The sequence below is a fragment of the Corylus avellana genome, chromosome 4 (genome assembly GCF_965113065.1).
Source record: "Corylus avellana chromosome 4, dhCorAvel1.hap1.2, whole genome shotgun sequence".
NCBI lineage: Eukaryota > Viridiplantae > Streptophyta > Magnoliopsida > Fagales > Betulaceae > Corylus > Corylus avellana.
The window spans coordinates 12493980-12499735 of NC_142493.1; the positions used below are offsets into that span (position 1 = coordinate 12493980).

General features: G+C 39.7%; 1 pseudogene; it reads left to right on the plus strand.

Moving 5' to 3' along the window:
• Nucleotides 1–2362: 2362 nt before the first annotated feature.
• Nucleotides 2363–5213, plus strand: LOC132178080 (L-type lectin-domain containing receptor kinase IX.1-like; annotated as a pseudogene).
• The last annotated feature ends 543 nt before the right edge of the window (nt 5214–5756 follow it).

A 5756-nucleotide genomic window follows, 5' to 3' on the forward strand; every position in this document is an offset into this window, starting at 1 on the left:
AATTCTGGACAAGGAGTCTGCTGCCTTATTGATTTTGCCACTCTTATACTCTACAACCATGTCATAGTATAGGAGCTTGGAAATCCATCTCTACTATGTTGGTGTGCCCACCCTCTAATCAAGGAGGTATTTCAAGCTTTGATGGTCTGTGTGAATTTGAAACTGTTTCCCTAGGAGATAGGGCCTCCATTTCTTCATTGCCATCACCAATGCTAACAATTGTTTTTCATATGTAGACAGGTGCAAGTTCCTCCCTTTGAGTGCTTGACTCCTGTAAGCTAGGGTCTGTCATCTTGCATAAGCACAGCTTCTACTCCTATCCCAGATGCATCGCACTCAATTATAAATTAGCAAGGGCTAGGACTAATGGATTACACATGGTTGTTTTGAGGCTGTGGAAGGCTTGTAGTGCACTATCTGTCCATTGGAATGAGTCCTTCTTCAGGAGGTTAATCAAAGGGGCTGCAACTCCCTCATACCCTTCAATAAACTTTCGGTAATACCCCATAAGCCCTAGAAAACCTATTAGAGATTTGAGAGAAGTAGGTAAGGGCCATTTGAACATAGAAGATATTTTGGAAGGATTAGCTTTGACCCCATTTTTGGAAATAAGATGACCTAAGTAATCCACCTCAAGACACCTGAATCTACACTTAGAGGCCTTGACATAGAGCTCATGATCTCTTAATACTGTTAGGGTTAATCTCAAATGGTCTATGTGTTTAGGGAGGCTCCGACTATAGATGAGGATGCCATCAGAAAAGGCCAATATGAATTTTCTGAGACATGGTTTGAAAATTTGGTTCATTAGGCTTTGAAAAGTGGAAGGGGCATTAGTGCCCTTCATAAGTGCGAAATGCGGTTTTTAGAACATCCTCATGACATACCCTAATTTGGTGGTAGCCTGACCTCAGGTTAAGCTTGGTAAAGATTTCAACTCCATTGAGCTCATCTAGCAACTCATCAATCACTGGTATAGGGTACTTATCCTTGACAGTTTGCTGGTTTAGGGCACGGTAGTCAACACATAACCTCCAACTACCATAAGCTTTTTTTTTTTTTTTTGAAAGGAACATAAGCTTTTCTTACCAATAAGATAGGGGATGAAAATTGACTTTGGCTAGGTCTAATTACCCTTGATTGTAACATATTCTTCACTAATGTTTCAATTTTTGTCTTTTGGTAGTACGGGTAGTGGTATGGCCTTACACATATAGGCGGGCTACCTTCCAATAGAGTAATTTTGTGGTCATGGGTTCTAGGAGGAGGTAGACCAAAAGGTTCTGAAAAAATTTCAAAAAATTTGTCTAGGAGTGTCTGAATTTGTTGAGAGGTTGTTTGAGAGTTGGATTCTGGTTGGGCTGCCACTAACTACACCGAGATTCCCTTCCTCTCAATTCTACTTTGCCAAGCAAATCTCCTTACATGCTCCAAAGTATGACCCGAAGGGCATAGCTCTTCCAACACTATCTTTCTTTCTTTCAATAGGAAGGTCATAGTCATTGGAAAAATCACATAGAATTGGACCTAAGGATCTTAGCCAATTGACTCCCAGTACAACATTACACCCACCTAAGGTAAGTAGGTAAAAGGAAATTTGGAAAGTGTTACCTTGCATGGTGAGTTGGGCTGCCCTATAAAATCCTGAGCAAGGTAGCTTCTCTCCATGAGCAACCATCACTGACAGCTTGCAATTCTCCTGTACAGCCAGCTTTGCTCTCCTTGCCACCTTTGGGTCTATGAAGCAATGCGTACTACCCATGTCTATGAGCATCACCACCGACTGGTTGTGGATCTTTCCTTGCACTCTCATAGTCTTGAAGGTGGGAGTCCAAGTGATAGCATTCAAGTAAATTTTCAATTGCTCATCCATCTTACTGCACAGCTCATCAATTTCATTTTCCAACGAAGAGATTTTTGGAATAAAGGGCTCGGTTGCCACTTCTCCTTCAAACTCTACTTCGAATAAGTATATTTTTGGCCTTCTACATTTGTGTCCTGGGGACTATTTATCATCATAATAATAGCACAAACCTTTCTCTTTTCTCTCCCTCATCTACTGGTTGTTGGTTCTTTGGATGGGTAATATAGTTTTTCTAGGAAAGTTGGGGGAATTTAAGATGGGAGGCAAGGCTTTGATGGCTGAGGAAAAATTAAAACATGTGGTACAGTTTTGTAGCCTTCCGATTTAGGACCCATTCTACTCAAGGCTTCCTTTTCCTCCTGCAACCTTGCTAAGCCAGAGGCTGCTATGAGGGTAGATGACCTAAACATGGTCATTATAATCCTTATCTCCTCCCTCAGTCCACTAATAAAACTATTAACCTTAAATTCCGCATCTATCCCTTGTATTTTGCTGGACATGACTTCAAATTGGGACTGGTATTCCTCAACCGACCTTGTTTGCCTCAGCTTGGTGAAGGCTGCCACTAGATCCTTAAACAAGGTTGGGCCAAACCTCACGGTCTAAGCTCGGGTTGACTTTTCCCAAGATTTCAATGCTCCAGACGCCACTATCCATTGATACCACAGTAAGGCTCTTCCCTCCATGTAAATTGTTGAGATAGTAATCCTTTGTTAGGCTGGAATTTGGTGAAACTCAAAGAACTGCTGCACTTGACGGATCCAACCCGTGGGGTTGTCCCCATTAAACCTGGGAATATCCAGCTTAATGGAACACCTTGGAATGTCTTCTCCAAAATTGTGGTTCTCCCATCTAGTGTGGTGTTGCCCTTGCTGATTAGAAGACCCTTCTCCATCTTTTCCCTTCTAGACAAGGATTCATAGTTAGAGGCTAGGGTGTCGAGTTGTTGAGTAATTTCTTTAAACATTTTTTGGTGAACTTCTTGCGTCTCTTGATATGTAGTTTGGCTAGCCTTTAGTTGATTTAAGTCCTCAAAGAGCTAGTTCATCCTTGTACCTTCTGCCATCCGAGGATCAGTTGCCTTGATACCAAATTGTAAGGGGTGCTTTGTGAAAGGAAATGAAATTAAATAGGTAGACCACTTCAAGGTAGTCTCGTCCTCCACACTTTGCTTTTGGGTTTCAATTTCAGATGCTCTTGTCATTCACAAAGACAATTAAATAAGAGTTACAATAACTGACCCATTACACCACTGTACGTAACTGGCACAATAGTAATAGACCCGTTACAATATTGATTTATTACAATTAAAACAGAAACATAACTGGCAATAGCCCAAAGGATACATTTATTTGATAAACACCTTGACAGTCATAGCACAACCAAGTAACTGATGAAGGACGTATGGATCTCATGAGAGACACGTAACATAGGTCGAGCCACATATTCCAGTCTCATGTACCTGTGGGACAAGGCATTCGAAAACCTCACAAATTTCACTACTCATTTTTCCTTTGTCTTTGATTCTCAAAATAATATTAATTATGGAGATGGGCTTGTCTTCTTCCCAGCACCTCTAGGTTCAACGATTCCTACTTGCACCAGCGGCGGTGCTATGGGTCTTGCAAGGGATGACCAGCGGCTAAACTCGACAAGCAATCCTTTTGTCGCCATGGAGTTTGACATCTATCAAAGCAAACTGTGGGATCCGCTCGGGTGGCTCTGTGTACATTTAGGTATTGATATAAACTCCTTGAAATCTTCTACTAATGTGTCATGGGGGTGGGCTAATACTTCTATTAGTGAAGGGAGAACCAATGACGCTCAAATTACCTATAATTCTATTTCTCATAATTTAAGTGTTCTCCTCACTAGTTTCATAAAAGATACTACTGTAGAGTAGTCCCTTTTTTACATTGTTGATTTGAGAGATCATAACCTAATTGAATGGCTAACTTTTTGATTCTTAGCCGCAACAAGATCTTCTCCTACAATGCATACCATTCTCTCATGGAATTTTATTTCTACTTTGGAAAATATTGTAACCAAATCAATTGTGATAGTGATTGGTAGTCCGAGCCTGAATCTGGCCCCAAACCCATGTAAAAAAAAAAAAAAAAAAAAACGATTAGGATTAGCCATAGGGTTGGGTCTTGGTGGATCTTTTTGTTGTTGGTGGCTTTGCTTTAATTATGTTTGCCTTGTGGAAGAGGAATAAGAGTCACATAGAAGAGAATCTTACCCTTGATAGTTGTATGGATGACGAGTATCAGAGGGGAATAGGACTGAAGAGGTTCTCATATAAAGAATTGGCTCATGCCACGAATAATTTCAATGATGAAGAGAAGTGAGGTCAGGGTGGATTTGGTGGGGTTTATAAAGGATTTTTAAAGGATTCAAACTCTTTTGTTGCTGTAAAAAGGGTGTCAAAAGGGTCTAAACAAGGGTTGAAGGAGTATGCATCGAAAGTTAAAATCTTTGGTTGATTGAGACATAGGAATTGGTGTAGCTCATTGGCTGGTGCCATGAAAGAGAAAGAACTCTTACTCGTCTATGAGTTCATGCCCAATGGAAGCTTAGATTCACAAGAGAGTTTGTTGATATGGGCAATGAGGTACAAAATTGCTCAAGGATTGGTTTGACAATGTTTTACTTGAACGAAGAGTGGGAGGAATGTGTAGTGCATAGGGATATAAAATAAAGCAACATTATCCTTGATTCAAACTTTAATGCCAAACTTGGGGATTTTGGTCTAGCAAGGTTTCTGGACCACTTGAAATGGTCACAACCCACTATTGTACCTGGCACCATGGGCTACATGGCTCTTGAATGTGTCACAACCGGTAAGGCTAGCAAGGGGTCATATGTCTATAATTTTGAAATTGTCGCGTTAGAGATTGCTTGTGGAAGAAAACCAATCAACCCCAAGGCCCCTGAAGATCAAGTAGTCATGGTGGAGTGGGTTTGGGAGCTCTATGGAATGGGAAAGATACTTGAACCAGCTGATCCAAGACAAGGGGGAGATTTTGATGAGCAAAAAATGGAGTGCTAGTTGATTGTTGGGCTTTGGTGTGCTCTTCCTAATTGAAACCCTCGGCCTTCAATAAAGGACACAATTCATTTATTCAATTTTTAGTCTCCAATGCCTGTTCTCCCATCAAATGTGCCGGGGCTGCAACATCTTACTTCCGTAGTGAGTAGAAATGCAATGTCGCTTTCTATGTCGAGTAGTACTAATGATTATGACAGAGGACGAAATCAATATTCATGCAATAATTACACCAATTCCTCTATGTTCTCCTCATCCTCTGTAGCTTCTCAATCTGCATCGCTTCTACATACGCGCTAAAGTGGTTAGAGATACATTTAATTTGGGATTCTGATTATTTGATTAGGTGTTCAGTTTTCCTCCTACATTATCACTTCTTTGTGTTTCATTTTATCTTGTAGTTAACTAATGCTCAATATGTTTTAGAGTGTAAATGATACACATGTGTATGTGTTTTCTACATGAAATAGGAATTTCATACGATACATGTATAGACAACCTAATTGTCCCAGATTGTGATCTTGTGATTGATTGAACATCATAATATCATATACTATGGGTCCATTTTGGATTGCGGTTTCAATAAGTATGATTTTTAAAATTGCATTTTTAAAATATCTACTTTTTAAAATCGCAATGGCGTTTAGTAAAACATGTTAAAATATATATATATATATATTATCAAATATTTGTTATGCAAAATTGTGATTTTGGTTTAAATTCACGCTTTTTCAATAAGCACTCCCTAGCGTGCTTATAAAAATCGCAGATTTTTTTCTTCCCTATTTAAGATTAAGTGCTTTTTAAATCGCAATGTCGAACGCCTTATACATAATAGCAAAA